General features: G+C 50.9%; 1 protein-coding gene across 1 annotated transcript in view; it reads right to left on the bottom strand.

The window, feature by feature from the left end:
• The window catches only part of TJP3 (tight junction protein 3), a 50,190-nt gene extending 27,399 nt beyond the window's left edge, over positions 1-22,791 (bottom strand). Inside the window, exon 1 of the mRNA XM_050933710.1 lies at positions 22,693-22,791. The gene's annotated coding sequence lies outside the window, so the exon portion shown is untranslated. The remainder of the gene's footprint in view (positions 1-22,692) is intronic.
• Between the last annotated feature and the right edge of the window lie 240 nt (positions 22,792-23,031).

The raw sequence follows: 23,031 nt of genomic DNA on the forward strand, positions 1-23,031 counted from the left end.
GGCTTACACCTGCTGCTCCGCCTCCTTCCCTGTTCCTCGGTCCGCCTCCTGCTGACACAGCCAGGTGTGGGACACACCTATGCCAAGAGACCAGGCTGACATGCGCTCAGGTGCTCTGCAGGTAGCCAGCTGCCCTGTTCCAGCCAGTCTCCTGCCTGCACTTCGATCTCATCTGGCACAAGACTCCAGGCCAGGATTTCCTGGCAGCTGGCCCAGGGGAACAGAGCTGCAGGAGGTTAGGTGCAGGCATGACACAGGTAAGAGGCATGACACAGATTCCAGCTGCCCTGCCCAGGGAGCCTCTCTGCGCTCTTGGGAGGAAGGAGAATGCCGAGCAGAGCGGTTCTGCTGCCCCACCATCACATTAATGATAAAAGAACAGGAGTACTTGTGGCACCTTAGAGACTAACATTTATTTCAGCATAAGCTTTTGTGGGCTACAGCGCACTTCATCAGATGCATAGAATGGAACACACAGACAGGAGATATCCACAAGAGAATGATTCCCCGTCACTATAACATGGATTTGCGCTAGATGAGATTTAATGGCACCAGGACTCCAGGGTTCTGAGAGTGATGGGAGCTCCTGGTAAAGCCAGGGGGCAGAGAGTCTGTCTGCACAGTGAAATGTAGGCCTGGGCTCACCTGCTGCAGCTGGCTTGACTCCAGCTAACTCCAGGAGCAGTAGTGAAGAGAGCACAGCCTGGGCACCAGAGCAGGCAGTACAAGCCCAGCACAGGTTCTGGCTCCGTCCTGGGCTCACTAGCCCGCTCTGAAGCCTTCCTGCTTTGTTACTGGAGCTGGCTGAATTCGAGCTCGCTCAGGTAGGTGAGCCTGTGCCCAGCTTTCACTGCATAAGCAGACCCAGAGTCAGGACTCCTGGGTTCCTTCTCCAGCCACTGACTCTGCACTGCTTTGGGCAAGTCATCTCAGTTTCCCCATTTGTAAAATGGGACCCCTAATCCTCATGCTATGTCAGGCCTGCACAACTCGTAAGACGGCAAGGGCCATATTACTCCAAAGAAAACAGCTGAAGGCCGAACCCCCCTGGCTCTGCTGACACCCCCCCGAGTGCCGCCAAGCCCCCCTGAAACAACACTCCCCCCCCCCAGCACTGCCCGCCCCGTGGAAACAAACCCTCCTTCCCTAGCGCCATCTCACCGAAACAGAACTATTGAACCTTGGTAATATCTTATAGCGGGCCCCTGAGGTAGTATAATTAAGGTGTAAAAAAATGTCTTTTTGCTCGAAGTAGAATAAGAACTTCCTCAGCCCCCCACCCCCCCCCGGCTCGCCTCCTCACCCCCCGCCACTGCCCACCCGCCCACTCGCCTTCTCAGCCCCCTACTCCCCCTGGCTCGCCTCCTCACCCCCCGCCACTGCCCGCCCAGTCACCTCCTCAGCCCCCTACTCCCCCCGGCTCGCCTCTTCAGCCCCTGCCACTGCCCACTCCCCCCGGCTCGCCTCCTCAGCCCCCCACCCTCCCAGCTCACCTCCTCACCCCCCGCCACTGCCCGCCCACTCACCTCCTCAGCCCCCTACTCCCCCCGGCTCGCCTCTTCAGCCCCCGCCACTGCCCACCCCCCCAGCTCGCCTCCTCAGCCCCCCACCCCTCCCGGCTCACCTCCTCACCCCCTGCCACTGCCCACCCACCTGCCTCCTCAGCCCCCTACTCCCACCGGCTTGCCTCCTCACCCCCCACCACTGCCCACCCCCCCCGGCTCGCCTCCTTAGCCCCCACCTCCCTGCTTGCTTCCTCAGACCCCGCCACTGCCCACCTGCCTCTTCAGCCCCCCTCCCTCACCCGCCACTTGCCTACTCTCCCCCCACGGGCTGCACAGTGAGCCCACCCGCTATACACAGTACTGCAGTATCCGAGGCATGGCCAGGATCACATTAATGCTCATTAACAGGAGTAAGCTACTGTGCCCTCCCAGCTGAAGGGAGCTATCCAAGCACAAAGCATCCGTATCCTTCTGGCGAGGGGGGCCCGGTGGCTCAACCCAGGCTGCATCCTCACACGTTTCGCAGCATGGACCACACCTTGGCTGGTGGACACCTCCCCTCCTATTCGTGATCACGAGCCATCTGTCTTGCCATTCATGCGCATGTGGCCTCACTTCCCTGTGGCAAATGACAGCGATTTGGAAAGTATCCCGGATATTTTAGGGTTTGTTGATGCATTTTAGCAACTGGAAGCATGGAGAAGCTGGTTCCATGGGAGCTCTCTACAAACTGCTGTTTGGGAGCGGCTAGATTAGCTCACCTCCCCTGTAGCCTCCCAGGATGTTCCTTTATCTCTAGCTTTAGCTGGCCAAAAGATGGCGAGGTGCATAAGGAACCAAGCTGGTGGTGATTTTCTGTGTCAGGCTGAGCGCTGCAGGACACCTGCAGGATTCCTCTCTCTCCTGTGCAGCTTCATTTGACATCCTACACTCAGCACCTTGTTTGCCGTACGCAGAGGGCAGCGCAGGGATCTGGGCTTTTGCCTCCGTTCACAGTAACTCTGCTCTTTGCTTTGCATCTTTTTGAAACCTTGCCACAAACATTTACATTTGGAAAAGGCAACAGGAGAATCCTGGCACAGGGCACAGGACGGCAAACAGCCCCACGGCCAGCCCAGAGTTTAAAGGGAACCGTCCTAACACGTTCTCCTCTGTTTAGGTTCTTATACCAGGCTCATCACCACAGGATCTGGGCACCTTCAAGTCATGCATTAAGCAACGTGACTAACAGCTGTCATGTGTTTGTTCTCTCCTCCTCTCCCCAGGGGCAGAAGGGTGTGCAGTGGAGTGTTTTGTTGTGGGTAATTTCCACACACGCACGCATGCTCTTGGTGCAGAAGGTGGGGAGGTTTGTGATGGTCATTAGCTCCGTAAGCCCAAGGGGAGTGGGACTCGAGTCAGCTCGCCTGTGTCAGGGAACCCTGGGCTTGAGTGTCCACACTGCATTTTAATCCTAGGCTAAGGATTGTCTAATCTGTGGTCAGACCAAGTGCTCTGGCATCCACACTGCGGTGCACAGGCCCAAGTCAAAGAAAACATGTGCCTAGTGCCCCCACCTCCTACCAGTGTTGACACTCTAGCCCAAGGGTGGGCAAACTACAGGCCGGATCCTGCCCACCAGCTATTTTAAGCTGGCCCTCGAGCTCCCGTTGGGGAGCGGAGTCTAGGGCTTGCCCCGCTCTGATGCTCCAGCCTGGGCACAGAGTCAGAGGCCACTCCACACAGTTCCCGGAAGTAGCGGCACAGACCTGCTCCGGCGCTCCAGCTGGGGAGCAGGGTTGGGGGCCGCTCCACACAGCTCCCAGAAGCAGCGGCATGGCTCTGCTCCAGCTCCTACATGTAGGGACAGCCAGGGGACTCTGCTCCGCATGCTGCCCCTGCCCCAAGCACTGCCCCATTAGCCAGGAACTGCAGACAGGGCAACATGCAGAGCTGCCTGGATGCGCCTCCGCGTAGGAGCCGGAGAAAGGACATGATGCTGCTTCCGAGAACCACTTGAGGTAAGCACTGCCCAGAGCCTGCAATCCTGATCCGCCTCCTGCGTCCCACTCCTGCCCTCTGAACCTCTCGATCCCAGCCCAGAGCCCTCTCCTGCGCACCAAACCCCTCATCCCCAACCCCACCCCAGAGCCTGCATCCCCAGCCTGATCCCTCAAACCCCCGCCCCTCCGTGCCCCACTCCCCTGGCCAGAGCTCTCTCCCACACCCTGAATTCCTCATTTCTGGTCCCATCCTGGAGCCTCACCCCCTCCCACACCCCAACCCCAATTTTGTAAGCATTCATGGCCCGCCATACAATTTCCATTCCCAGATGTGGCCCTCAGGCCAAAAGGTTTGCCCACCCCTGCTCTAGCCTTAGGACACGGTGCACTGGGGGAAACGCTACTGCCCCCCGGTTTCCTAACTGTGCCGATGCATGGATGGAACTCAGGCTCTCATGAGATGCGTTAGTACCCAAACCACACAATGACTCTGGTGGCTGTCTCTGTAGAACGACTGCAGCTTGAGAAGACTTATACTGAACGGCCATCTAATCGGAGAACTGGGCTCTCCAGCTCGAGGCAGGGAAATGCCCGTGTGGGCCTGGTCTGAGAAGAATTAGGACATCAGGCTCCAGGGCCATCAAACTATTACAGTGAAACTCTGCAATTCTTCACTTGTAACCTGGGCTGTTCAATGAAGGGGTTTGGTTGGTTTTTTAATTTATTTTTGTCAGTCTGAAGTTTGACATAAAATGTAGTTTTCAGAGGAAACACACACACACACCCCCCATTCCAGGGCTTGGTGTGTGGTGTGCACTGTGCTCCAGCACCCCCTCCTTATCCCTGCTCCCACCGCACTCCAGGAGGCAGAGATAAGGGAGTGCTGGGAGGCTGTACAGAAGTTTTGGGGCTGGCTCCCACTCGCCGCCCTGACAGTACACGCTGCCTGGGTGCCTCTGCACACGCAGCCACTGGGAGAGTGGCCTGGGGCTGGGGATAAGGGTCAGAATGGAGCAGGGACCAAGTGCTGCCCTGCAGGGTGGGGCAGCAGCATGGCCAGAGGAGGGATGACCCCCAACATCTGGGAGCCACCTTCCACTTGTCAGCTTTGCTCCCTGCCCTGGCAAGCTCTGTGCAGCAGCGAGGAGGAGCCAGAGCAGCAGCTGCTGCCTCCGCTGCGTGCTCGGCCAGGCAGTAATGGCACTTGTGGCCGCTGCGCTGGCTGCTTGCAGCGCTGCTTCTCTGGGACCTGAGTCTAGGTGGGGCTGCGTGCACACAGGAAAGCAATAGGACTCAGACCCTAAGACCCAGCTTAACACAGCCCTCCAGCCCTGCAGGTTCCTGGGACCCTGGCTCCGAGCCCTAGGTTAGGGCATTTGCAGTGTGGACTCAAGGTGGGTTTGGCTTGAGCCCGAGCTCACACTGCTGTGTACAATTACCCTAAGCTCCATCTCTTAGACATGGCCAATTCCTCTGCTTGTCTAGCGTCCTGTCTCTGAAAGCGGTCAGAACCGGATGCTTCAGAGGAAAGTGCAAGAAACCCCTGCCCCGAGGGGAAGTTCATCCCTAACACCCTGTGAGGGATCACTGATCTTGCATCCATGCCCACGGGTACTCGGGCCATGACCACCACCCGACAGCTCACCGGAGTAACCAGAAAAGGGAACCAGCAAGGTGCTAGCTAGCAGAGGGTCCCGCCCCCAAAGCTCCCAATTGGGGGAACATCCAGTGTCCCTGATTGGCTGAGGAGCTCTATATAAACCAGGAAATAACAGAGACTGAACAACTAGAGCAGTGGTCCCCAAACTTTGACAGCCTGTGAACCCCTTTCACTAAAATGTCAAGTCTCGCAACCCCCCCCTAAAAATGAATATTTCCAGGGATTTTCTCGTTCAGGGTCCCTGAGTATAAATTATAAAAGCACTGATCTTGGAAATATAAAATTTGTTTTATGACATGCTTATTACATACTAATTATTAGTAAGTGTCCCTGGCCTCTGGTTGCCAGAAGCTGGGAATGAGCGATAGGGGATGGATCACTTGATGATTCCCTGTTCTGTTCATTCCCTCTGGGCACCTGGCACTGGTCACTGTCGGTAGACAGGACACTGGGCTAGATGGACCTTTGGTCTGACCCAGTAGGGCCATTCTTATGTTCTTATTTATCATTACAGTATTTTTATTACATTATGAAAATGGCAACAGTCTTCCAAGATCTCACTTTTGTAGCTTGTATCACTTTGAATAAACCTGTTATAAGACAAGGCTCCTATGTTTCATCAAAGACTATCAGATGTGAAACAGCAGGAAGGTATTTTAGAAGCCAACTCAAAGAGTTCCTCCTACACAAGCATTCAGGTCTTGAGCAGTCCAGACAAACAACGCACGTTACAACAAAGCTTACACTTGTTCATCATAATAATTTTAAAAACAATACTAGCTGCCTATTTAATTTTAAAAACAGCAAAAAATATCCACCTCCCTTTCAATTTCTTTTAAGGAGTCTTGAAGTTTAAATCTCCTCAGTGTGATAGATACGCTTGCTTTGATCTGCTTAGCTCTTGGAAGTCCAGGGGCTCCAGGCTGCTGGCCCCATGCTACCCAGGGTCCCTAGGACAGCTCTGTCCGCCATTAGGGAATTTTTTTCCAAGAACCCCCTGTAACATTTCGTGAACCCCCAATAGTTCTCAAACCCCAGTTTGGGAACCACTGAACTAGAGGAATCCTTGGCTGGCTGCTACTATGACCCCCTCCTGCTCCTGAACCCTCCATTCCTGGCTGCTCTGGGTTCCTGCCTTCCATCTGCTTCCAGCCCCTGCTCCTACACCTGACACTGTCCTTTGTTGTGACCCTTGGCTCTGAGCACTAAGCCTGACTCTTGACCAGTAGGCCTGGCCACCATGCCTGGGTTATTGCACCCCTATCAGTTAGAGGCTGGTTCACACCCTGAAGCTGGAGGTTTACATCCCTTACACATTTTTATCTTAACTATGAGTGTTCTTATTATCTAGTTGAAAATGTCTGAGCCTCTCTTTGAATCTTGCTAAGCTCTTGGCCTAGGATTGTGGTAAGGAGTCCCCCAGGACTGGGAGGAGGGGGTTTTCCAAGTACTGGTTTGGGTGTGTATGAGAGGAAGGCAGAGCACACACACAAAAACATGCCCGAAGGAAGTCAAGCAGGATCCTGTAAGCACAATGTGACCCTGGGAGAAGTTTTGAGACAGCTTTGGCCGCTGATGTCAGCTAAAGAGGCCTGGGGCAGTAAGCTAAGAAACTGCTCCTTTGTGCCTTTGCTTCCTCTTGCAGTTGGAGAAGCAGGACTTTGTACATTCCTTGTAAATAAACAAGGTACCAGGCAATCATCAATGTCATAGATTTTAAGGCCCCAAGGGACCACTGTGATCATGTCGGCTGACCTCCTGCAGAACACAGGCCAGAGAACTACCCCAAAATAATTCCCAGAGCAGGTAGTTTAGACCAACATCTAAACTTGATTTAAAAATAATCAGTGATGACGACTCCACCACGACCCTTGGTACATTCTTCCAATGGCTAATTATCCTCACTGTTAAATGTCTGGTCCCAGCTGGAACATCCCGCGGGCCCCATATTTTGTCTAGTCACTCGAGTCAGAAAGGGATAACCACATTTAAGGAGCCTGGGGAAATGTATGGGAAGATTTCCCCCCCGCTGGATCCACAAATGCAACCATTTGCAGGCTTTCCGTGACAGCTAGCCGGTTGGCAGTTAAAAGATTGATACTGCTTTTATTGCTATATGGTAACAACACTTGACATTTACATAATGTCTCACACACAGACACACACACATACACCCTACCTTCCTTAGATACCAACATGATAAGCACCGCTGGAATTACTAAAATGCAGCCAGCTCCTGGGTGGAACATGGCAGCTGTTTTACATCACAAAAGAATATTACAAAACAGGGAGCGAAGTAGTATGGTGTATTACACCCAAACATCTATGGTAAGAGAACATTAAAGTTGCAAAGCCAAGCACACAAGAATTCAGAAGTGCCAGGGCCAGGATTACCCATTCAACCTTAAAATTACCCATTCAACCTTAAAATTACGGCCGGTGTTGGTGTGCAATATGACAGGCTTGCCCTGCGTCACACAGAATCATAGAAATGTAGGACTACAAGGGACCTCAAGAGGCCATCAAGTCCAGTCCCCTGCACCAAGGCAAGATCAAGTAAACCTAGACCACCCATGACAGGTGTTTGTTCAACCTTTTCTTAAAAGCCACCTGTCATGGGGATTCCACAATCTCCCTTGGACGTCTATTTCAGTACTTAACTTTCTAATTCTAAGGATAGTTATTTCCTAATATCCAACCTAGATCTCCATTGCTGCAGATTAGGCCCAATACTTCTTGTCCTACCTTCAGTGGACATGGAGAACAATTGATCACTGTCCTCTTTCTAACAGCCCTTAACGTATCTGAAGACTTATCAGGTTCCCCTCCTCAATCTTCTTTACTCAAGACTAAACATCTCCAGTTTTTTAATTTTTCCTCAGAGCTCAGGTTTTCTAAACCTTTTATCCTTTTTGGTTGCTCTTCTCTAGACTCTCCCCAATTTGTCTACATCTTTCCTAACATGAGGTGCCCAGAACAGGACACAATACTCCAGCTGAGGCCTCACCAGTGCCAAGTAGAGCAAGACAGTTACTGTCTTGGGGGGAGGGATAGCTCAGGGGTTTGAGCATTGGCCTACTAAACCCAGGGTTGTGAGTTCAATCCCTGAGGGGGCCATTAAGGGAACTGGGATAAAAATCTGGGGATTGGTCCTGCTTGGAGCAGGGGGTTGGACTAGATGACCTCCTGAGGTCCCTTCCAACCCTAATAGTCTATGATTCTATGATTCTCATGTCTTACCTATGACATTCCTGTTAATACACCCAAAATGATATAAAAACTGTTATTAACTTTGCTCTTTGGAGTGTGGGGGGAGACTAGGCCTGGCACCCCCGGATTCCTGCCATTCGCCATGACTCTCAGCCAGCCAGTAAAACAGAAGGTTTATTTAGACAACAGGAACACAGTCCAAAACAGGTCTTGCCGATACAGACAACAGGACCCCCTTTAGTTAGGACCATCTGGGGCCCCCAGGGAGGTCACAGCCCTGTTGGGGTGCCCCTCTCCATTTCCCAGCCAGCTCCACCCTGAAACTCCCTCCAGCCTCTCACTCAGCCTCCCCCCCCCCGCCTTTGTGTCCTTTGTTCAGTTTCCGGGGCAGAGGTGTCATCTGGACTCCAACTCCCCTCCTGGGTTCTCAGGTATCCTCCCTTCCCCAATGCAGGCAAACAATCCCAGCAAAACTCCCCTGCAGCCTTTCCAGGTTAATTACTCCCCACTCAGCATTTACATAACACATTAAGAACATTCCCACTTTGTCACAGATGTGTTTTGCACATGTCTGTTCCACTCCTGAGTGTGTGCACAATCCCATGCACAGTGATTGGAAATTTTCCCCTCAGTGGTACCTGCCAGGGTGGCTCAATCATAGAATATTAGGTCTGGAAGGGACTTCAGGAGGTATCTAGTCCAACCCCTGCTCAAAGCAGGGCTAATCCCCAGACAGATTTTTACCCCAGTTCCCTAAATGACCTCCTCAAGGATTGAACTCACACCTCTGGGTTTAGCAGGCTAATGCTCAAACCACTGAGCTAGCCCTCCTCCCCACCCTATCAGGCACCTTCTGCCATCCCATGTCACAGTGCACCGGTATAAAGGGCCCAGGCGACCCAGAGCCCCCCTCAGCTCCCACCTCCTCCCCTGAGCGCACACGCGTCCCTGCTCCTCCGCCGACCTCCCAGCGCTTCCACCTTGCTGCTGCCAAACAGCTGTTTGGTGGTGTGCTGGGAGGGGTAGGAAGGAGTGGGAACATGGCGCGCTCAGGGGAGGAGGCAGGGAAGAGGTGGGGCCAGGGCAGGGATTTGGGGCAGGAGTCGGAATAGCAGCAGGGTAAGGGTGGGGGGAGGCGGGGCAGGGCTGGGGGTGGGGGGGTCGAGCACCCACCGGCGGGAGCTGAAGTCAGCGCCTATGAGTGGGAGGACCCCAGTGACTTGACCAGCCAGGTCCAGCCAGAGGGGGACAGAGGATGGAGGACAGAGGGCCCAAGCGACCGTTTTACCTGGGACAGAAGACAAAGGACGGGGGAGGAGCTGTTGGGGGGTGGTGAGATTGGATGCCCAGCTGGGAAGCACAGGGTCTCGGGACTGGAGAGGGGGAGGAGGCAGAGCCCACTGGATGCAGGGGAGACTTGGATGTGCTGGACTGAGGGAGGCCAGGCCTGAGGGCCCTGAGAGCTTCCTGGGCTGGGTTCAGATGCTCACTAAACCCTCCTGTTTTATGTTGGCTGAGAGTCGCTCTGGTCTAGAGTTCAGGGTTGCATTATTCCCTCTGGGAGTGGAGGCCTTGGGGGTCCAGAGCGAGTGGAATCCCTGAGCGGCCCATGGCAAGAGACAGGTGTGCTAAGGCTCAGAGAGTGTGGTTCCAGGAAGCAGAGGGGCTTAACCCACGAGAGAGAGTGGACCCCCGAGAAGGGCTGTCGCACTGAAGGGGGTTCGCCCAGGGACCACACAGGGCTGAGAATGGGTGCGACCTGTGAGTCCGTGACAACAGCACATCTCAAAGAACAGATATGGAAGGTTAGTAATCACGCTGGGTTTTTTTCAGTGATTGCACATGTGCATTCCACTTTCCGTGACTCACAAGTGTGGGGTAGGAAGAGGGATGGAGTTTATGTACACACAGACTGGAGTATAACTTGCCCAAATTTACCATTGTTTCTACAGTGCGGAGTGATGGCATAATGGGACATGAAAGTGTGGATTGAAGACCAGGTTGGAGCTCTACAAATATCCTGGTTAGGGATTTGCACAAGAAATGCTGCTGAGGCCGCTTGTGATCTCATCGAATGCGCAGTTTCTTTGCTCAGTCGGGAAATGGCACCCAGATCATAACATATATAACTATAGGAGATTATCCACTATGAAATTATCTGCGAAGATACTAGGAGACCCTGCATCCTGCCAGGGATGGCCACGAGTAGTTGGGCTCACAAACGGAACTATTTAGTCCTGTCTACATTCATAGAACACCGAAGCCCTTCTAACATCTAGGCTGGGCAGGTATTGCTCCTCTCTATTGGTGTGTGGTTTGGGGCAAAATGTACCTAAGTAAATCGACTGGTTAATATGAAAGGTAGATAACCACTTTACAGCAAAATCTTGGACATGGGGCACAGATACACAGTTTCTTTAAGGACAAAGTATAAGGAGGTTCAGACATCAGAGCAGGCAGCACAGCCACCCTTCTGGGCAAAGCGAGGGCTACTAAAATGCCACCTTCAGTGATAGGTGTAGTAAGGAGCACATTGCTAAAGGCTCAAACAGCGACCTCATAAGCCTTGAAAAATCTAAGTTCAAGTCCCAGGGAGGAACAGGTTCTCATGTTTGCAGGTACCTTTCCAGGCCTTTGTGATAAATTGGGGTGGGGGGTAAAGCTCCCTTTTTTGGACAGCCAGCAGCTATAAAATCCCTCTTAGTAGCTGTTCTCTAATTGCTCTACCTGTAAAGGGTTAAAAAGTTTCACTGCTATGCACAGGTAAAAGGAAGTGAGTGGACACCTGGCCAAAAGTGCCAATGAGAAGGCTAGAACTTTTTTAAATGGAGAAAAGACTCCCCTTTTGTCTGTCTGTGGTTGTTCTCGCGGGGAGAGGCGGACAAGACAGAGCTATGCTGTAAGAAGCTTGGGCCAGGTATGAAAAAACCATCAGTATCATACTTAGAAACTACTCATCTATGTAAGTATGCAACTACCCAGCTATGTAAGTAGACCAGGAAATGTCTAGGAAGACACAATTAGTTTTGTCCCTTTTATTTCTTTATGGCTTGTGGATTCCTCTGTGCTAACCCCAGGTGCTTTTGTTCTGCTTGTAACCTTTCAGCTGGACCTCAAGAAATCTATTTTTGATGCTTAATTCTGATTTCTCTTTCCGCCCCCACTCCCTTTCTCAGCTCTTCCCGGGGGCTGGGGGTGAAAGGGCTTGAGGGTACCCCACAGGAAGGAATTCCCAAGTGTGCCTTCCTGTGTTCTCAAAGGGGTTCTGCACTTGCCTGGTGGCAGCATCTACCAATCCAAGGTCAGGGAGAAGTTGTAACCTTGGGAGTTTAATACAAGCCTGGAGTGGCCAGTATTTATTTTTAGAGCCCTTGCAGGCCCCACCTTCTGCACTCAAAGTGCCAGAGTAGGGAATCAGCCTTGACATGGTGGCAGTGATGAGATCATTTTGAACCAGAAGCACAGACATCAGGATTTTAAATGGACACATTTTTCTTTTGGCAGCCGGCAAAGCCAGAGAGGTTTTTCTTCTTTCCTTTGCTGGAAGAGGGGGACCAGGTATGCAAAGGGTTCAGCCTGCAAAGCCAGGGAGTCCAACAAGCAGTTCATTTTTTTTCTAGCTTTATGGCAACAAAATAGCTGGGCTAGAGTAAGGCAGCCCTGTGCATGAGGTTGAGGTCTGGCACCAAAACCCTAGAGCAACCAGTCTTCCCAAAGCAGCATGTGTGACAAAGTGGGACTGTTCTTAATGTTTCCTCTGAATACTGTGTGGGTGCCTCAGTTTCCCCTGTGCATTTCTTAAGTCTCTAGGTGGTGGGATAAAGGCTAGTGAGCATAAATCACTGACACTCTGTCTCCCTGGCAACAAATGGCCAGGGCCCTTCCCCCCTGCAAGGAAACAGCTAAAGGTGAACAAAGAGGTCAGGTGACCTTCTGGCCCGGGAAAGAGACAAAGCCCAGAGAGGAGGGGCTGGAGGGGGTTTCAGTTTGGGGCTGGCTGGGGACAAGGAGCGAGGGCAGACGTGGGGGTCTGCCTCACTGGGCCCCAGAATGGACCCGGCTGTGGGGTCCCATTCTCTGTACCTACAAGCTCTGTGTTAGACCTGTTCCTGTCATCGAATAAACCTCTGTTTTACTGGCTGGCTAAGAGTCACGTCTGACTGCAAAGTGGGGGTGCAGGACCCTCTGGCTTCCCCAGGACCCCGCCTGGGTGGACTTGCTGGGGGAAGCGCACGGAGGGGCAGAGGATGCTGAATGCTCCAATGTCAGACCCAGGAGGTGAAGCCGTGTGAGCTTCTTTCCTTGCAGACAGTCTGCTCCAAGGGAGAGAAGGCTCCCCAAAGTCCTGTCTGGCTTTGTGTGGAGCAGTTCCAGAGCATCGCCCGGGGACTCCGTGACAGCATGCCACAGAGAAGACAGACCCAGATCAAGCCCAGACATCCAGCTCCATGACAGAAATGCAGGGAGGGGATGGCGGACTGGAGATTTTTCTAAGTTGATCAGCAGACCTAGGGTTTTAAAAGTTGACTGAGTGAGAGAAAGATTGGACAGTACCTGAGGCCTGGATCAGTCTTTGACTAGCCAGTCATCCAGGTAAGGGTAGACTTGTACTCAGAGCCTGCGCAGGAAAGCAGCTACCACTGTCATACCTTTTGTGAAAGCCCAATAAGCTGCTGCGAGGCCAAAAGGCAGTGCAGCGAACAGGTAACAAGAGTGCTTCTCTACAAATCTGAGATGCTTACCGTGATCTTGATAAATCACCACATGACAGTAGGTGGCTTGAGTTGAGGACGGCCTACCAGGATCCAGGGAGGGATAATGGAAGCCAGGGTGGTCATGTAGAACTTTTTCTTTTGGAGATAACTGTTGAGCTGGTGCAGATCTAAAATTGGTCTGAGACCTCCCTTTGCTTTTGCGGTTAGGATACAAGGGGAATAGAGCCCCTTCCCTCTGAGACACAGCATTACCTCCTCTGTGGCTCCTACCTAACGGAGAGAATGAACCCCTTGGAGTGGTCCCTGGGCAGGCATTGATGAAGAAGCAGGAAGAGATGGTGGTTTGCGTTTATAGCCCCTATCTGACAAGGAGCAGGAGCAGAGTAATGGTGAGTCTGCTGTGGGCAGGGCAGGAGTATACAACCCCAAAGACTATAAAATCACCCTAGAATCCTTCAACCCCTGGAGCTTAGAGTCTATTTGCTTCCCAGAAAAACAAGGACCCTTCGGGGGGAGGGGGGTGCAAGACTTGAATGTTTGTTGGACCATGTGTGGAAGCCCTGAGGATGGCAGCCAAGACCTCCTGTACCTAGAAGTCACAGAAGCCATAGTCGTGGCAGCCAAGTCCACCACATCTGGTCCAGGCCACAGTGGTGTGTGAAGGCAGGGGCTGCTCACACCACTCTGATGGGTACCACTGAGGGGGAAATTTCCAGTGACTGTGTGCAGCAATGTACATGTGCAATCACTGTCTTTTTTTGCAACTGCATTACATATTGATCCACTGTAACCCCTAGCTCCTTTTCAGCAGTACGACCATCTAGCCAGTTACTCCCCAGTGTGTAGTTGGGCATTTGATTTTTTTCCCTCCTAAGTGAAGTACTTTGCACTTGTCTTTACTGAATTTCTTTTTGTTGATTTCAGCTGAATTCTCCAATTTGTCAAGGTCATTTGAATTCTAACTCCAAAGTGCTAGCAACCCCCTAGCTTGGTGTCACCCACACATTTTATAAGCATATTCTCCACTCCATTATCCAAGTCATTAATAAAAATATTCAGTAGTACAGTAGTAGTACAGGCTCTGGGAGGGAGTTAGGGTGTGGGAGGATGTTCCAACCTGGGGCAGGGAGTTGAGGTGCGTACTCTGGCTGGGCAGCGGTTACCTCAGGCAGCTCCCAGAAGAAACTGGCACATCCAGTTCCTAGGTCAAGTGGTACAGGGGCTCCATGTGCTGCCCACATCTAAAGACACCGTCCTCCAGCTCTGACTGGCTGCACTTCCTGGCCAATGGGAGTTGTGGAGCTGGCACTCAGGGCACGAGCAGCGTGTGGAGCCCCCCATGGCCACCCCTGCGCCTAGGAGCTGGACATGCCGGCTGCTTGCAGGAGCCACATGGAGCCAGGGCAGGCAGGGAGCCTGCCTTAGCCCTGCTGCACCATCGACTGGACTTTTAGCTGCCCAGTCAGCGGTGCTGACCGGAGCCGCCAGGGTCTCTTTTCGACCAGGCATTCTGGTCGAAAACCAGACACCTGGCAACCCTATTAGTGACCCCAAGGGCTTGTTGCACACAGCAGCTAGGCCGGGATAAGATTTGGTGGCATAGTGCTACCAAAGCAAAACAAAACATGTTCAGAGGAGTGCCTTCATATGTGCTGCTTGTGCTGATGCATGTCACAATGCTGGTGTCCGGACAGCAGCAGGCTGTATCACTAGAAGTGTGGTGCACTGGGGGAAGGCGTCCCAGTGTTCTCCACACTGCCTGAAGGGAAATTTTCATTGTGCATTGTAGGGATGTGCTCTGGTGTCATAGGTGACTCTGGGATCAAAGGTCCAGAATTCCCTTTGATCTGTCCCATGGGTCATCTCTCTGCTACCTCATGCTGCAAAGATGGATGAGGGACAGTGGAATGCCGTGCTCCAGTCGGATGTCTGGATCCTGTTGTACTGGGAAGGACACAGCAGGCAGTGGCCTCAGCAGAGGATGCACTCGGTTGTTGAGGTCTAACAAATAAGGAATTTCACCATGTGCCCTGAAGGTGGCAAGACATAGCTTGAGGCAGATCTCTGGCGGGAATTGATTCCACAGCCAAAACCCTCCAGAAAGTGTCCACCAGGCAGCATGCTCACTGAATGCAGCTGCTGCAGTAGAGTGCAGAGTTAGCTAGAGACTGTTTCAGAGATAGCGAGATGTGGACCACTGAGGGCCAGATCCTTGAAATGTGCCTGGAATTGGCTGCCAATAGTAGAGTGCAGCACATTGGTATGATGGGATACCCTGCCTGTCTCGCAGCTTCTGGATTAGCTCTGTTCATCTGATTCGGGATGCACTCATTGGTATGGGGGAGAACTGGGTATGAACTACATTCCCAGTAGTTGAGTAATTGGTGGGACTGGACAGTGCTTGGGGATCGGTGGGACTGGACAGTGCTCTGAACACACTTTCTCACAGAAGGGCCAGATCAAAAGCATTGTCAGAGATCAGAAAAGCAACTGCCAAGAAATGGTCCATTCATTTAGACGTGGATCAAAGATGGTTCTCACTGGACACCAGAGGGAGATGTAACCTAGGCAGATGCAGGTTGCTTGGGCTCTAACGCAGCCCACGGGGAATCCCTAAACACTGTCCCCTAAAACCAATCATCCAACCCCCCAAAATACTGTGCTTGACCACTGAAACCCCCAAGAGCCCCTCTAGCTCTGCATTTTCCTCTCCGAATCTGAAAGCACAAAAAACAACAACCCTACGGGATCAGCTTCTTGAAACAAAATGGTGCCTGAGCCTGATGGAATGCGGCTGATGGCTGTACTCCAGCAGGTGGCCGCAGACACCGTTGAAATTAACTCTATAGCTTCCACCCTGCCACCAGCAAGGCAGATTCAGAGAGCACTCCGAGCTCTTTCCAGATGAAGGGCTGATGGACAATACAGAATTTCTGAAGTGGAAGATGATTTCAAGGAGAACAAGTTACAGGTTATGAAGAATTTTAATGATATCAAGACTATTAAGACCAAGCTAGTGGATCCAGAAAGCCACTCAAACGACGTAACAGCAAGATTGTGGGTGTCCCTGAGGGAACAGAGAAAGATAAAACCTCTGAATTTGTCCTTAAACTGCTAACTAAGTTGTTGGTTCTGGCAGTAGATTTTTCTTTTGATGCAGAACAGGCACACTAGGCTCTTGCCTTCAAGCCTGCTCCAGAACGTCAGCCTAGAGCATTGATTGTGAAGTTCCTGATGTTTACCAACAACAAGGAGCTTATACTGCAGAAATCCAGAGGGGAAAAAAGGAGCTGTTATGGGGAGACACAGCAATTAAAATACTGCTCTTTCAAGATTATGCCTGTGATGCTTTTAACCAGGCAAAACTATTGGCCAGGAAGATGGACTTGAAATAATGTATTAAATTCCCAGCAGTGCTCCATATTAAGAATGGCGAGAAGACAGTATCATTCAATTCCCTGCAGAAGGCAGGAAAATACCTCAAAAATCTGCAAACTTCTCCCTTGCAAGAGGAGAAGACATCTATGGAATGATCAGACAGTATGGAATGTATGTATTGCTCGCTTAGAACTAATATGCACTAAACACGTTGATGGGTGCTAGTTGATATTGATATGTTAGTTCCTCTCCCCTGCCCCCTGCCCTTGGGGTTGAAGGGTTATTATCAATTTACTTCCTATTGCCTTAACTCATGGGAAAGGAGCGTCAATGTAAAATCCACCATTTGATTAATTATATATTATTGTTTTATTAGATGGTGCTTCCTTATGGACTAAGTGTACCAAGGTTCTGTTGGTAATAGGTAAGGCTATGATTTAATCATGAGTATTTTTAGTAAAAGTCACGGACAGGTCACGGACAATAACCAAAAAAATTCACAGCCCGTGACCTGTCCATGATTTGTACTATAAATACCCCTGACTAAATCTTGGCTGGGAGCCCACTGCTTTGGGAGGCTCCCAAGGGGGGAGGGTGCTTCTCTGGAGGAACACCAGCAGTACCTGCTTCCGGGGGGCAAGCCACCTGCTGCTTCTCTGCCTGCCCCTGGGACCACTGCCAGGGGTCACTACCCCGGGTTCATACACAACAAGAATTGGTATCCTCTCCCCCACTTTCAAGCATTGTAGGATAAAGTTATTATAGATTTGCTGGCTCCAGAGCTCTCACAATAGCATTTGTGAGGCAAGCTTGGTCAAACTTAGCTAAAACATTCTACTTCCACCTATTTTTCCATGTAGATGTAGTAATCTACTCTGGAACAATCCTATCTTTAAAAATCAGCAGCAAAACTTTGCCGTGGAGGGACTGGATGGCCACAGGAATTATGACTGTCACAATGATAAATTGAAACCATTTGTAGATCTTCAGCAACAATTTGGCAAGCCCTGCTCCGTAGCATGGAAATCTTTTCAGTTAAAGTATTGACTTGTACATATATTTGCACTGGATGTATTGAGAGCTTCAGAACATTTTGAAGGAAACATCCTGGATTTTCTCAGCCAGTGGTATCCTTTTATGATTGTCTGGTCCAAAGAACTCTGCCAAAGATTGCTAATTTGAGAGTTGCTTGGGACAGAAATTTGGATACGGAGCTAGCTCTGGCCCAGTGGAACACAATTTTATCTAATGTTTAAAAAGCGACTATAGACCTGAGACTACAGCTTATTCACCAAAAGACACTGTTTTGAATATAGTTGTCCTCACATAGGCTAATGGTAATGGATCTCATAAATGCTGACCACTGTTGGAAATGTAACTCCCTTGGGGTTACATTAGCTCATATGTTTTGGGAGTGCCCTGTATCAAGAATTTCTGGTATGAGGTGGGTCAAAGAACCAATCTGATATTGGATGCTAAATTGGAACCCTCCCCCTTAAGTTTCATTCTTGTATATATTCCTAATACACGGAGATTACCTGGTAACAAGGCAGCATGGTTGCTAAAAAGTTAATCCTGCAAAAATGGTCAGTCCTCACCAAATATTGATTCCTGGCTCAGTGATACAGCTGACCTCACAGCTAATGAACAACTGGCACTGCAGAAAGGGGTTGCCTGAAAAATTCAAAGCAATTTGGAATGACTCTTTAAGAGGTCTATGATTAATGTAGACTCTGACCATAGATATGTTACTTCCCCGCTTTTATCCTAACTGGCTTTACTTTTGTATTATGATGGATCTGGTATATTTATTGTATTTGAAAAACTGAATACAAAATTATAAATAAAACCAACCAACAAGATGGTTCTCATTGCCTGCATGAAAATCCACAGGCAGGTTCCTGGGAGAAGAGCCATGGATGAGATGTGCATGCAATCAGTCACAGGTGGTGCCAGGGTAAGAAACAAGATCACAGGTCAACAAAAGGATGAACCACCAGTTCTTTACCAAAAAGGACTCCAGTTATTCCGACAGGAGTCAGTCCTGTCTGTCTGTGTCTGTTATGGATTGTTTAATAATTATCTGGAGTCCCTGCATCTGTTCTGAGCTCATGGGTACTGCACAGGCCTTATCAACTGTCAGGATCTGATCACCACCTGGAGCAGTGAGGAGGATTTCAGAGACACTTCATTTCTAGGGAGCCCTGGGGATTTTCTGCCCAGGCCCTACACAAGTATTTCATTTCTATTCTAGTCTCTGCAATCAAGACATGACCCCCTGTTCACTTCAAGAACTTTTCATAGATCCATAGAATCCATGGCCAGAATGGACCATTGTGATCATCTAGTCGGATCTCCTGTATAACATAGACCAGAGAATTGCCCCAAAGTAATTCCCAGCAAGAAAAATATCCAGTCTTGATTCTCAGTAATGGAGAATCCACCGTGCGTCTTGGTAAGCTGTACCAATGGTTAATCACCATCTAACTTTTTACGGCTTATTTCCAGACTGAAAAGGTCTAGCTTCAATTTCCAGCTGCTGAAATGCTCTGTCCCCAGGTCGGGTATGCATACAAGATACAAAACACAGTTGCTGCAATACATACAATGAAAACACTATTCCACTAAGGTGACAGACCCATACCTAAGCCAGACATCATCAGGATGTTCTTTGGGCAGGGACCTCAACATCTTTTCTTTTCAGACCCCACTTACAGTCCCACAGAGTCTCTCTACCCAAACAATAGTAATGTATTAGTTTACCCTCCTAGGGACCTGGTTCTGTTTGTAACTCTGCTGCTGACTGGCTGCATGACCTGGGTCAAGCTGTTCTCTCTCTCTGCTTGTTTTCCCATCTGTACAATAGGGATAAGGACTGGCAGTGATGTAGCCTCACTGTTATTAATGAATTCCATCCCACAGCTCTCATAGCACTTTACAAACATGAATTAAGTAAGTCTCATTAAATCCTTGTGAAGTAAGCCATTGTTTTATCCCCATTCTACAGACAAGGAAATTGAGGCACAGAGCAGGTTTCACATGTTTATGGCAGAGCCAAAGCTAGAACCTAACCACCCAATCTGGCACATTAGCCACAAAGCCAGTTTTCTCCCTGATTTTGTCAGTGGGAACATTCCCTAGCGTTTGATATTCTGTGGGGCAACCGGCAGGGGGCATTTTTGTTTTGGTTTCTACTCTTCAGCAGAGCTTTTATTTCCACACTGCAAGAGCCCTGCTGTGCTAGCCATCACCGGGTGCGCGATGGCACGTCTACCTGGGGAGAGACGCACAGAGAAGCAGCCAGTTTGGGTACCAATTTATACAGAAGCCTGACTTCAAAAGAAACACGCCCCAGAACGTTTGGGCTAAACGCTCTAGAATCCCAGCTGTGCAGTTCTGTCCACCACAAAGCCACAAGCCTTCTCAGTGGGGTGCCAACTGCTTGGAAAGCAAGATGTGCAAAAAGGAGAGGGACAAATTAAGGGAGGGGGTAGCTGCACTCTAGACAGAATTATCTTTTCACAGACAGACACAAAGGCAGCATTGTCTGGTGGTTAGAGCAGGAGCCTGGGGTCAGGACTCCTGCACTAGTTCCGTCTCTGCCCGTGACCTTGGGTGAGTATCTCCCGCCCTGTAAAATGGGGCAGGGAGGCTTTGTAAAACACTTGATCATCAGAGAGAGGAGCCATAGAAGCAGACCGTGGTGTTTAAAAACAAAAAAGGAAGGAGCAGGCAGGGCCAAATCCTATGAGGCTGGGCCCTGCGTGCCTCTGTTCTAACCCCAGCATAGGGCCATAGAGAGGCTGCAGAGCATGCTCCGGGGTGAGGACTGCAGGAGGTGCGCAGGAATTCCCCAGAATCACCTTGCCTTTTGGGGAACTGGGCCCTCCCTGGCTGTGGCTAGTGGGGGACTGGAACCAGAAAGAAGTGCAGTGGGGAGTGGCACAGAGAAAGATTGCCTAGTGACTGAGCCCAGCTGCTTAGACACCGCTGAAGCAGATGCAAACAACAGGCTCTTAGCGTAGGTCTGAACTGGCTGCAGTCTTTGACCCGAAACTCCTCTGCAGGGTGGGACAGTGGGAGTTAAAACAGGCTAGTTTTAATGGCATCTGAGCCATCCAGAATTCTCCACCCTGCTACATTGCCCAAGGTCAGGAGCAGTTTCTATTGCCCCTAACCCCAGTCTCTCCTTTTCTGGCTGCCGAGCACAGGGAGCTCGGAGATGCCCGGTGGTTTTGAGGAAGGGAGGCCCAGAGGGGACGGTGCACGCAGTCCCCAGGAAAGGGCTCTCTGCTGTCACTGCACATGGGAGTGTCCAAGGGAGGGACTCCAAGGAGGCTACACTCAGATTGCTAGCTCTAGTGAGAGCAAGCTTACCTCAAAGCACTACCACCACCCCTTACTGGTGACCTGCAGCCCCCCTCCAATTAGACCAGCCTTGGCCTCCCCATCCCCCCTTGGGAAAGGATCTGCAGCCCCCTGCCCCCCTCCTCCTCCTCTGATGAGCAAGATCACAGGAGCAATTCAAGTGCCTGCAAAGGTTTTCCTAGGCCTGGTGGATGGAGTTTTGCTCCACCCTTGGGCACTGAAGCACTAACCAGCAGTGGTGCCCGCGCTAAGGGAGAAAAGACACCCAAGCAAACAGCCAGAGAAGCTGGTTTGGCAGGTTTCATTGCAGAAACCACCCCCACCCTCTCAGCCTGCTAGTCAAGCAGCATCTCGAGAGCACTGACCACAGCCTGGCCTGGCTGCGGTGCTGGAGCAGTGTGTACACTGCGTGGGGGGAGGCTGAGAGCCACTGAACCGATCTGTAAACCCGGTCTGTGATGGAACCACTTCAAGCCAGGGGGGTCAGCAGCCCCCTTCCCCGCAGCACCCCTATGGGCCTGACTCCCACTGCAGCCCACGGCACAGGGCTCCTACAGAAGGAAGGGGCCAGCACCACCCAGTATTGTCACTGGGCTTTAAGCACTTTCTGAGCCCAGCCCCAGTCCCACCCTGACAGCTCACAGTGCAAACAAACAGTTGTGGGGAAACCAGAGGCCGGGAGGATCTGGTCTTGGGGCTTCTCTTAAAAACCATCCATTCCCAGTGCCTTTCCCGCCAGGCTCTGAGTTAGGCCTCAACAGGCCGTGAGGGCTCCACACTGAGGCAGGGAGCTTGCCCCCTGCTTTGTATACACTGCACAGGGCGCACTACAAACACGTGTCCTGTCCTGTCCTGTCCTACTGCCCAGCAGAGATGTGGCTGAACAAACATGCACTTTTCCACAGGGCTTCAATTCAGATCAGGTCTCATCTACGCTACCCGTGAGAACCGTGGTATAATCAGATCATCTGACTTAGTTTTATTTGCAGCACAGATTTGGCCCTGAGAGCGTATCCTGTCACATTCGCAGATTTGGCTCTAAATTACGCTTGTGTAAATCCAGAGTAACTCCTGGATCATTCTCTGCATAAAGCTGCCTATTTCTTAAAACTTGTTTTTCACCAAAGCGCCTTTGTTGTCTGCAGCTCACCTACTTCTGCCTCCCTCTGCTCAGCAACATGCTTCAGGGTCATCAGCAAGACTGTTTACATCCAAGCAAACTGTTTTGCGGCTACAGCAAAGAGCTGTTTGCTTCACTGCCCGGGCAGGGAGGCCTCCCGAGACACACCAATGTGGTGGAGGTTAGATGAGGAACCTGTGAAATCAGACTTTGGGGAAGTCAGCCTAACGCTTCAGAGCTCAGATTTGAAATAAAATCAATTAAACCCTCCAACATTTCAAGTCTCAGCCTCCAGGCTCTGGGCTCAGCCCTTGTTAATCATTAGCTGTGGTCAGTGACTTAGTGCTGACAGGAGTGAAAGGTGAGTTTTCTTTACAAAATTGCCATTAGAGATGGGTTCCAATTGCAAAATTCAGTTCCAGAGCTGCCCTCCCTCAGTTCAGCGCTTGAAGTCTGATTCTTTAAGCAGCACCTGTAAAAGTCAATAGGACTTTTTTTAACATTGCTCCCCCTATTCCAGGGGACCGCTGGGTACTTTCAGACACTCCCACCACAGCAGGGTCTGAAAGGCACTTCTGTTGCCTCTCCTGGCTTCTAGGGAGGTGTGCTGACAAAAATCACAGGGAAGACTGTATTTTTTGAGTTGAAATAGCAGGTTGTTTTTCAGCTCTGTGCCAGCCTGGAGGAATTCCCTCTCCCTCCACCACAGCCCAGTTAAATCAAAGCAACGGATCCCACCACATTAAACACTCACCTTGGGGGCGTGCGAGGTGTTTGCTCCTCAAAGACGCAGAAATTCACTGGGATTCAGCTACACATAGAGACAACTCCCTGGTGCTCCCCTACCAGGAAGAAGACAACTCTCCACTCCCCAGGTAGAGCCTGCTTTAAATATGCAGCAGCAGATTTCATTTCAAGGCGGCTCACGTAACCCTTTGTGGGCCAGAAACTGGAAGGCAGAGGGTGAAAGAAAAGGTAACCTTTGGGAAACAGGACTTGGGCAGCTATGCTGCATTTAAACACACAGGAAGACAGAGCAGGCCAGAAAATACTCCTTATACCTGGCAGAACCCTAAAAAATTAATGAGGAGGA

This window comes from Gopherus flavomarginatus, chromosome 24 (assembly GCF_025201925.1).
Source record: "Gopherus flavomarginatus isolate rGopFla2 chromosome 24, rGopFla2.mat.asm, whole genome shotgun sequence".
Taxonomy (NCBI): domain Eukaryota; kingdom Metazoa; phylum Chordata; order Testudines; family Testudinidae; genus Gopherus; species Gopherus flavomarginatus.